The following is a 10,931-nucleotide window of genomic DNA, read 5'->3' as shown; positions in this document are numbered from 1 at the left end:
AACAAACCCAAATCCCTGGTCCTGCATAATTGTGGCTCTGTTATTCATGGATCTTAAATCGTACTCCTTCGTGAATTTTAATGTGCAGTCCATTCTCTTTCCACTAATCCTACATTAGGCTGGAAGCCTTTATAGACTGAACATTTGCCCTCCTTCGCTTTTCATTCTCCGCAGCAGCACCGTGGCTGCCTGTCCCCAGGCACTGCCCTAGTCTCAGCTGGGCTGGCACTGAAGTTCAACCAACATGAAAGTGTTTTCTTATTAGATCCTCCAGTTCTGTGCATCCCTGGCAAAAGCAGCAGGGCTGCTGCACAGGCAGCCTGGGAACAGCAGCTCTTTATTTTGCCCACGATCTGGCAATCTCGTGGTGTGTGTATGAGTTGTGCAGCGCTGATTGAGGCAACGCCTGTCTGCGAGTCTTTAGCACCATGCTTTTATAAATCCCTTTTTCCAGCTAAAACCATCTCCACAAGCCATCAGGAAGGAGTGAAAGCGCTTCAGGAAATTCTCCTTTCCAAGGAATTCCTGATGAGTGGCACACAAGAGCAAACCACAGACGGTTCTGCACCACCACAAACTCTGAGATGCTGAACAGCCCTATTTTAAATGACACTTGGGTTAAAAACCAGACAGGACCATGAGCTACTCTCATCTCACCTTCTGCAAACTGCGGTTTGAGCCTATTCTTTCACTACTAAATTTAATAATTTGTTCAGCTGAAGGGAGGCTTCCAAAGGGAAGATACCCAGACTCAGTCTGGATAGAGGAGTAAGCCACCATTTCCCTTGGAAACCATCCCTGAGGAATCATTCTGCCAGGTCTGCCACAAGGAGTGGAGTCTACAACAAACTGAGGCAAGATGCTCTGTTTGTGTAAATTGCTAAGAAGATCTCAAACCCAGCCCTTCCATGCGTCTCACAGAACCCTTATTAGATGAGAAAGAAATATTGTACAGTTCTCAGCTCTAAAAATATGAGAACTTTGATATATAAATCCATGTTGAGGACCTTGCTGGGGCTAACTACAAATGTTCCCAGTTGCCTCTAATTCCACACCACTTGCAGAACCAGTGGTAATATTTCTTTTCCAAGATGTACAGAACATACCCAGTGTTCTAAGGATTCCAGCCCTGGGGATAGTTTGTGTGCCATCAGAGCACCAGGCAGGGGCAGGAGGGAATCAGGCTGAAAATCTGATTTGACTTAAACAACACTGACCTGATGAGAAGCACCGAGTCCGAACCAGGCCTGCAAATCCCATCTGTTTCTTATTTCTATAACGGGTGAGCTAAAACCCTAAATCCACACAGCTCTGAGCTTTGAAGCCAAATTTTGCAGCTTGAGTCCATTACTAGCAAATGATGACTGCTAGCCCAGCACGGACCTGCTCCTTAAATTAAAGGCTGGGATTTATAACTCGACATTAAATGAAGGAGACGTATTGCAGGGTGACTAACAGCTAACCTGGGAAGGCACTTGGAGACAGAAATTCATGGACTGGTGAATAAATTGCCCCACCTCTTTGCTCCCCATAAAATTATTATCACAGCACTCATGGTTAATGGTGTTCTGAGGGTTAGCTGATGTTTGAGAACCCCTTGGATGCTCCTCAGTTGTTGGCAGCTAATAAAACCCTGCACTGTCTTAGTTATTATATTAAGTTACAGTTTTTGCTGGGTTTTTTTGCAGCAATTTGATGTCAGAAAAAAATCTAATCTATAAAGCAAGCAGCTCTTTAGCTTTGCGAAAAATAAAACCGAGTGTATTCAGAAAAAAAAAGCCTCGTCTCTGTCCTTTAATTCCCAGGAACAAAGCTGGGGAAGGCTGGTCCTCGAGTGCAGATGGAATTTGGCAATTCCATTCCCATTAGTGCAGAGCAAACCCGTTAAATATATAATGGCTCGAGGACAATGTGGATTGGAAAAATAAGCTTGGAACTGTAAGGCTCCTAATTATTTTCCATCCATCTACCTTCACATTAAACCCCAGGGTTTGATGCTTCCCCGGCTGCTGGGGCAGCCATTGAGTTTTTGAAGTGATGCTCTGTTTATAGAATTGCAATTACTCAGTATCGGCCTTTGTTTGGAGAAGAATCCCTGTCCATCCTCGCTAATGGCTTCTTCTGATCTCATCCAGTGTGGAGGATTTCCTGAGCATATTAAAAATATTATTCACTCTGCCTTTTTAGTTTAGCCAAAGATTTAACGACTTCAGCATAAGAACTGTGTGTTTGAACTAGATTTGCTCCCTGACAGCTGATGCTGTGCACTCTGTTCCCTCCACATGCTCACAGGCACAAGAGGAGTGCTTGAACTGCTCAGAGTAGAGATTCTTTTGGGGCAAGAACCTGTGAGGGTGCTGAGGAAGTGTTACCCTGAAAAACTGTGGCTGCCTCACCCTTGGAAGTGCTCAAGGCCAGGTGGGATGGAGCTCTGAGCAACCTGATGTTTTTAAAGAGTATTTATTCTCTCACTGGAGAAATGAATGAGGATTGTAAAATACCACAGCAAAACCAGACTTAATTCCTCTCCAGGACACATGAGCTGGTGTGAGCAGCACTTCCAGCCACCTCGTCCTTTGGACAGGGTGAGGCTGGGGATGTAATTGCAGTTACTGTTTGCCAGAGTGGTGCATTTTCATGGTAGATTTAATTTTACTCCCTAGTACTTCATTTTTTTCTTTCCTTAACTTACAAAGAGAAAACAGCCCTGCAGGGCACAAGGGAGGGCAAGCTAGCAGTGCAGGGCATCTTCTCCCCTGCTGCAGTTCCTGGAGGGGAGGAGGTTAATTAGCAAATTGTAATCAGTGTGGGGGGAGATCAGCACCTGAACACCTTTTGGTGCCCTTGTGGGGCGATTTTGGGGGTGCACAGAGCTCATTAAACCCATTTCTTAAAACATTCAGAACACAATTTCAGTGTGGACATAAAAAAAGATACCTCGCTACCCCTGTCCTATGAGTGCCGTGTCGGACACTTTTCCAGCTCTCCAGACGTTGCTTCCCCTCTCAAAAGAAAAAGGGAAATGAAAAGAAAATAGAAAATTCTCACTACTGGACTGCAGAAAAACATTTCCCCCTCATTCAATACTCATTCATTGAGCCTAAACTAGCTCACATCTATGTGTCAAGCATAGCAGAACTGTTTACAAACAAGCCACTAAAGCAGCTGTGTGACCAAAATTTCCTTCAACCATAATAATTTTCACCCTCAGACTCATCAGACACGTCTGAGACACACATAATAACTCCCACCAGTGCACACTGACAGGCTGAGTTACTGATTCTCCCTAATTCCTTTTTTCTGCCATGAAATATGGTCTCCTCTATCTAAAGCAAATTGATCTTTTCACCCAATCTATTTGACAGATCTACCATTTAGTATTCAATTACCATTTCAAGACTAAAACCAGCTTGTGATGCAGACACCAGTCCCCAGCATGAACTCCTGGTGTCTGCATCAACCCCAGGTCTCTGGAAGGTAACGAAAAACCCCTTGGAGCAGCTGCTGCCTCTGCTCTCTTTATCACAAATAAAACTAATGCAAGAACTGGGGAGATAATCGGGGAAAAAGCAAAATGTTCTGGTCAGGGCTGTGTTATGGGCATCTGGGAGGTGCAGGATGGGCATGGAGGGGGATGGATCATCTCTGGAGGAACTTCCTTGGGCTCTGCAGCTAAACCGTGACCATTTAATTAAATGTTTTGAAGTAAAAGACCTTAAACTGCAAATGGAAGGAGCATCAGCAGCGGCTTAGAGGGATCTCAAATTCAGCTGGCCAGGCTGTGTTTGCAGAGATTGCCGGGATGGGTTTGCCAGGGAAGGCCAGGCTCCATCCCGTGTGTGACGATGACCCCGCTGCCCTGGGGTCCAGGCGGTGCGGCAGCCACGTGCCTGCTCCTCGGCAGGAGACAGCTCCCAGCCTCATCCTAATTAATCATCTCCTAATGACTTTGTGAACCGGGAGGATTTCCTTAATTATACCACACATTAGACTTTAATCAAGAAATCAATTTTTCACGCCACCCCAAAGCCGCGGGTGCGGCGTCTTGGGCAGGGAGGGCCCGAGTGTCCCTCGCCCTGCACAGAGTGGAATTATAAGTGGAATTTGGGAGCGGTGCATGCCAGGGCTCATTCCCAAATCCAGCTGTAAGTGATTTAATTAAGATCCCTGCACAGCCCCGTGCCTGTGCCCTGCTCAGCCAACAGTTTTTCCATGTGTTTTTCAGCCACCTGACACAGATGCCAGGCACGGCGGGCCCTCGTGTGCTGGCTTAGCACCCGTGTGCCCGGCTGGACTCGGTGGGAAGGGATTTGTATTTGCAGCAAAGTGGTTTCACCCACTCCCACCAACATCAACACAGCCCCTCATGCACCTCCTGCCTCTGCAAACCCTGTGGAATTAAATATAAATCCTGAGGGCACTGGGATCTGCTCCGGCGTGACACCGTGCATGGCGGCAGTGATCCGAAGGAGAGAAGTTAATTAAATATTAACCTCACTTTTTTGTTGCAATTTTCAGGATGCTGCGAGGCTGAGCACAGCAAAGGGTTTATCTGAACTTCTTGTTCATTGGGGAGGATTGATGGTTGCTCCTGGCCTGATGCAACCCCTGATCCATTTCCTCTTTCCCTGGTTTTGTTGGGATTCACCCCAGCCCAGCAGTGCCAGAGCCAGCGGCTCCTTGCAGGGGGATCCCACAGGATCTCTGGGGTCTGGGTGGTCTCACCCCAACCAGCAGCACATTCCCAGCAGAGCTTCACAGCACAGCACGGCTCAGATTCTTTACACTTGCTTAATTACTGGGGTTTTATTCTCTCCCTTCTGAGGAGCTCTGCGTGGCACAGCCAACCCCAGCCAGTTTTATTTTCCCTGGTACCATCCTTCCTCCCATCACTCCCCTGCACAGATGATGAGGCTGCTGGGACAGGGATGGGATTTCCTGTACCTGCTGCCTCTGCGAGGAACTAAAAATAAAAAAGCATCTGCTAAAAATACTGAATGATCAGGGAAAAAAAATGCTAAACCCCAGAGATCTCCCTGGACCCTGAGGATTAATTTTAATTTCCCTTTAATCCGGACACAAATTGTGACGTCACCACTGGCAGGCACGGCTCGGCTCCATGGACAGAACCTGCAGTTGTGCTTCCCCAGCTTTTGGGTGCATTCCAAAGGAAAATGGACACACGACAAGCAGGAGGGAACAGGGTTCAGTGTAGGGTTCCAGAAATGTTTCTTCAACCCCGTGGCTGCAGCTCCCAGTGTCTCCTTCCCCAGCTCCACTCTCAGATCCAGGCTTTGTGTGCCTGCCTACAGCCACTTTTAGGATGCTCTGATCCTGTACCCCACTGTGGGAAAGAGGAGAAAAAGGGGCCAGCAGTCCCAGATTACAGCCTGGACTTCTGAAAAACAAGATTTGCCAATACTCTCCACTTTTAAGGGAAGGAAAACAGCGATCGGAGCGAGTTAATCTGTAATCTTCCAAGGAGACAACAGAATTAATTCCTGGAAGGAATTTCTCATCTAAAGGAGCAAAGGATGTTCTGTCCCCAAAAACCTCTGTGAGCACTGCAGTGACCACCTGCCCCCACACTGCCCAGGGCACACAGCCTCTCCCTCCAAATCCTTGGAAAATACTTCCCTGGCTTTATCCCAGCAGTGAAACAGGGATAACATGAGGAGAGGGGCACATGCTGGGCTCTCCCTGCAGTTCCCTTCTCCCAGACACCCACAGCGGGGGGGCTGAGCATCATTACACAGAAACTTTGCTCCCAGCTTTCCCAGTGATCAGATATATGCAAATATATGCATGAAAAATTTACATACAGAGCTCGCCTGGGACTTCCTTCCGTGCTGGCAGGAAAACTCCCTTAATTCCCAGAACAAGCCCAGCGTTTGGTGCTCCCCCCATGCAGCAGGTAAATTTGGGGTGGGGGTTTGGGGATGGTCAGGCTCAGAGGAAGGAGGCAGGAAGATATTTTGGGGGTCCTTGGGCAGGAAGGGCTCAGCCTCAGGAATATCTGGAGCACTGAGGGCCCATGAGCAGACAAGGGCTCATGGTTTGAGGTGTGATTTATGTGCAGCAGCACCTAAACACCTGAAGCAGGGTCTTTAAAAACACCTCAGGCTTCGCCATAATGCTGCTGCTGTGGGGCTCCACGTGGAAAAAAATATAAGGAAAATCAAATGTAAGCAATTCCTTAAAAGCTGCTCCAAATGTGCTTTCAGTCCAGGAGTGATCAGAGAGGCAAGTCAATATTTTCCTGGAGAGGAAACGCCGCCGTGTTTACTCCTGCTGCTGTTTGCTGAGCGCTGCTCTCAGTCCTGCTCTGTGTTTGCCCAGGGCAGGATGTGGGGAAAAATTCAGGGTTTGTGTGGAGGAAGCTCTGTGGTTTCAGGAGCTGCAAGGCACAGGATCTGGGTCGTGTTTCTGTGAGTCTCAAACAAGGGGCTGCTGTTGGGCAAGGTGAATAAAACCCAAATATTGAATTCAGCGGGGCCCAAGCTGCAGCTCTGGCCTGCAGGACTCTTCCCACCGTGATGAGTTTGCTCTGCTTGTTGGGAAGATGCCCCACGTCTGCCTTTAAGATTTCCTCCCCCAAGTGCTCGAAGGCACCTGACCCAAAATTTGCTGTTTGTGCCACCGTCCTGTACCAGATGCAGCGATGCTGGGTGTCACGTGTGACATCCCCGTGCTTGGCACAGCAGAATGGAGAAACCCATGGGAATGAGCCATGCAGCACCTTCCCTGGGGAAAGCTGTATCTGTGCAATTCCTCCTCAAAATCCCACCCAAATCCTGCACCCTTTGTTTCCTAGCACAGCCACTGCCCACTCAGAGCATGGAGCAAGAGCTCACCCAGCCCAGGGTGGGAATCTCCCACAGAAAAACTTACAAGCCCCTGAAAATGACGGCCAAAATCCAAATATTTCCCTGGGATATGACAGGATGAACACACTGCCAGCTCCCTGGTGTGGGTAACATGGGGCTGAAGGGCTCAGGAAGGTGCCCCCTGTGATCCCTTTGCTCACCAGCCTGGAAAGGAGCACAGAGCTCTCCCCTTCCCTGCCAAAGGTCAGGGTTGAGCTCCACAGACCTTGGCAAGGGTTTGTGCAATGAAATCCCCTCCAACACCTCGGGAAAGGCTGCCCTGAGCTTCACCTCCTCTCACTCATTGGAGATTGGGGTGGTTTGGCTGGGCAGAGCAGCCAGGGGACGTGGCCGGGCTCCCTGTGCCACCAGGATCTGCTCCAAATCTCCCCCCACGAGCCCTTAATCAGCTTCCACCTGGGATTAGCTCAAACATTCCCAGCTTCTGGTTCAAAATAGCTTTTCTTGCTTGTGGGCAACTAATCCAAAAGGAGCCCTGTCCCGGCTGAATTATCTGTATTTGGGGGAAATTCAGGTTTGGTACAAGGGATTTCACTCAGGAGCTCACAGGGGGCAAGGTGCAGACCCTTTCTGCCAATATTAAATGCAGACAAAGAAACTCCCTGTGTCTCTGAGGCCATCAGGACCTGGGGATAAATTGAGTAAAAACCAGCCCCTTCTGTAGGATGGATCCCCAGAGCAAAGAACTGCTGAAAGCCCACAGAAAAAATCATCTCCCACAGCACGCAGAGGAGCAGGCAGGTTGGGAAGGGACGTGCAAGCAGTCACATCCCCAAGTGCAGCTGATGACGTGGCTATGATTTAATAAAGGACATTATTAGTGCCATGCTAATGGCTCCGGGCGCCGGCAGCGGAGCCGTCCGGCTGCTGGCAGCTCCCAGCCCAGCCCAGCTCATTCCCACCAGGCTTCAGTGTTCTAAAGATTAAATTCACCTCCACAAGCCTGCAAAAGGATTTGCATCAACAGTCCCCCATCACAGTCCCAGTGCCAGCCTCCTGTGCAGCCCCAGTGACCGGGCACACGGAGGCACAGCAGCTCAATAACAGCTCCAATCCCGCAGTCGGGCAGAAATCCCACTCAGATTAGAGATAACAGAGGCTCATCCCTTCAGCCACTTCATTTCCTCCCCATAAAACCTGCTCCCACCTGGCTCCTTCCCACTGACCTGCCGCAACACCCAGCAAGACTGAGCAGCAAAATCCAGCTGAGGTTCCAGCAGCACCACCACTCCCCAAAAAAGCTCCCTCCCAGGAAAAATATGTCCAGAAACCAGCAAAACCTGGGGACTGGGGGAGGCCCTGGTGATGGGCGCAGCTGGTACCTCCTCAGGGGCACCTCAGCTATCACTCCTGGTGCTTCCTTACCCTTTATCTCTTCAGCAGTAATTGGGGTGTTGATGAGCTGCCCTGGGGGAGATAAGGGCTCCTTCTCTGTCAGAAATTGATATTGACTGGTGAGGTGTTAATTTTTGTGTCCTCAGAGAGGGAATTTTGGCTGAGCTCCCATTTTGTGCCACAAAGGCTCCTCTGCTTCCCCCTGGTTCAGGCAGCATCTGTACCACAGTTCATCTCCAGGCAGGGAACTCCAAAAAAAAAAAAAAAAAAAAAAAAAAAAAATCCCTGTGAAGCAGAGATGGAGCAAATCCCCCATTTCCACAGGGTGAGACATCTGCCAGCAAAGGGACTTGGCAAAGACAGGGAACCTGCGTCAGAGGCTGAACCCTCCAGTGCTCCAGCTCCTCCAGCACCAGGGCTTGGCTGGGAGAGGCCCTCTGTTTCTGTCTGAAACCTCCATAAAAATAGCACAATTATGGGAAAATCCTTGTCCAAGTGGAAAAGAAAACATCAGTCTGGCTTTCACAAGGAAGCAGAGCTCTATAAAAGCGCTCCTATAGCATTTGCTGTTTCTGTCAGGCGTCCAAAGCCTCGCTCAGAGCCCTTCACCCAGTGGCACAGCTCCACGGGGCGAGGTCGGGCCCCTGCTAAAGGATTTTATGATTTTTTCCCCCAGCATTTCACTTCACCTCATCAGAAGTTTCCATACATTGGGAACAAACTGTCTGCAGGAGCCTTCCCTGTGGAGCAGAGCAGGGCAGCCCCCGCCGGGAGCAGCTGCTTGATCCCGAGCCATAAATAACAGGCCAGGCTGGAAAGCTTCCATGGGGTTTTTTTTTTCACAGAAGTCGAGCTGGTGATGTCTGTCACCCCCTGTCCCTGCTGTCCTTCCAGCAGCCTTTCCCTGAGTCCCCCAGTGCCTGCCCTCACAGGGCTGATCCCCTCTGACAGACTTGGGGTGCCCTGAGGGATGAAGGGATTTAATCCTGGAGAGATTTAATTAGAGGTGCCCATCCCTGGACAAAGTTTGTGCTCACAACTCCCCCAGATTCCCCAAAACAGAGCAGAAACCTGCCTGGCTCCGTGGTTTTTGGGGGCCACATGAAGAGGGGTGGCACCAGGGTTCTGTTATTTCCCCTCTCTGCAGCCAGGGCAGGGTCCCTGCAGGGGTGACCACGTTCCGGGTGACATTTCCTTCGTGCCTGGCCCGATTCTGTGGGACATTTCTCGGTCAGCAACAGAGAACGGCCTCGGCTCTATTTATACCCCACCCTGGAGCCGGGTAAAAATAACCCCGGCATGTTTGGCAGCCTGAACACGCTACTGCAAATCCTCCCTGTCAGCAAGAGAATCCTGCTCGGGTCGGAGCCGGGGTCCCGCCGGGAGAGGAGGTGCTGGGGGAAGCCCAGGGGCATCCGTGAGGTTGGACCCCGAGCGGAGGAGGAAAGGGATCAAATGAACCCATGGAGCAGCAGCTGGCAGCATCCCTGGCCGGTGCCAGCGTCCCAAAAAGCCGGCTGGGAAGCAGAGCAGGAGTGTCAGATCGCTCTTGAACCGGGATTAAAGGCCACTGGCGCTGCTGTATTTTTAGCTTCGTGATCATCCTTTGGGAAAAAAAAAAAAACCAACCCTCATTGTGGCCGGTGGGATGGGAGAGGAGTCGGGAGCTGCCCCAAGCTCGGCCCCGCCGCTCTTTATGGCCCGTCCTCTGGCCACGGGAAAGGTCACGGTGACTCCTGCAGCGCTGTCACCTCGCGGGGACCGGGGACCCATCCACCCATCCATCCATCCATCCACCCATCCCTCCCTCTTGCAGAGCCGCTGCCGGAGCCCGGGGCTGCTGCTGCCTGAGTCAGCTTTATCTGCCGGGCTATTAATAGCTGCTGCTCGGCTCGGCCCCGCTCTAATTGCAGGTTAATGAAACAGTCGGGGAGAGGCTGCCCCGCATCCCGAACTGCAGCTTCTCCCTCCTCGCCCCGGCTGGGAACAGCTCCGGGATGCGGGAGCCGCCGGGTCCCGGTCCTCCCCCCCCCCCCCCCAGCCCCGGGGGTCGTTCCACGCCGGGGCTGCCGCGGTCCTGGCACTTTTCCACCTCCATCCCAACGGCCTGATAAAGATTTGGAGGCTCTTCCCAAGGCCACTGCTCAGGGACAGCCTTGAGTCGTCCCTCCTGTTGTCACTCGGATGCTCGGGGTGGGAAATACTGAGCACGACGCTTTTTCCTGGGGGAATTTTCCCTGCAGGACTCGCAGCTGGGCGGGTGAGGAGCCGCGCACACAACTGTGACGGTGAACAAGGAACGCTCCCATCGGAGAGCAGCAGCCTCATCTGCGGGTCCCCTCCCCACCCCAAGGGATTCCCACTGCCCACATCACACAGGATTAAAACCTTTGGGCTTCCCGAGTGCCCCGGCAGCAGCTCCGGGGGTTGTAGGAACGAGCCCAGTGCCGGGAGCCTGCACAGGGGCCTGAAGGTCATTTTTTGGCGATGCCATTGTCCCCAGGGCGGAGGCAGTGCCTGACTCTCCCATCTCTTAGGGACACATCCAGGCTGGTGAGGTGCCAAGAACAGCAAATTAAGGTGTTGGTGAAACCAAAGCTCCGACCATCCTGACCGCAGTGCATGGAGTGTCCTGCTGCCCAGGCCATGGGATGTCGGTGCCCAGTGACATCTTCCTTAGTCCTTTCCCACCTCCCAGGAATCCCCCGG

The sequence above is a fragment of the Corvus kubaryi genome, unplaced genomic scaffold (genome assembly GCF_017639235.1).
Source record: "Corvus kubaryi isolate FWS band 111438036 unplaced genomic scaffold, C.kubaryi_AGA036_p1.0 37284, whole genome shotgun sequence".
NCBI classification, from domain to species: domain Eukaryota; kingdom Metazoa; phylum Chordata; class Aves; order Passeriformes; family Corvidae; genus Corvus; species Corvus kubaryi.
This window is presented reverse-complemented; position numbering follows the sequence as displayed.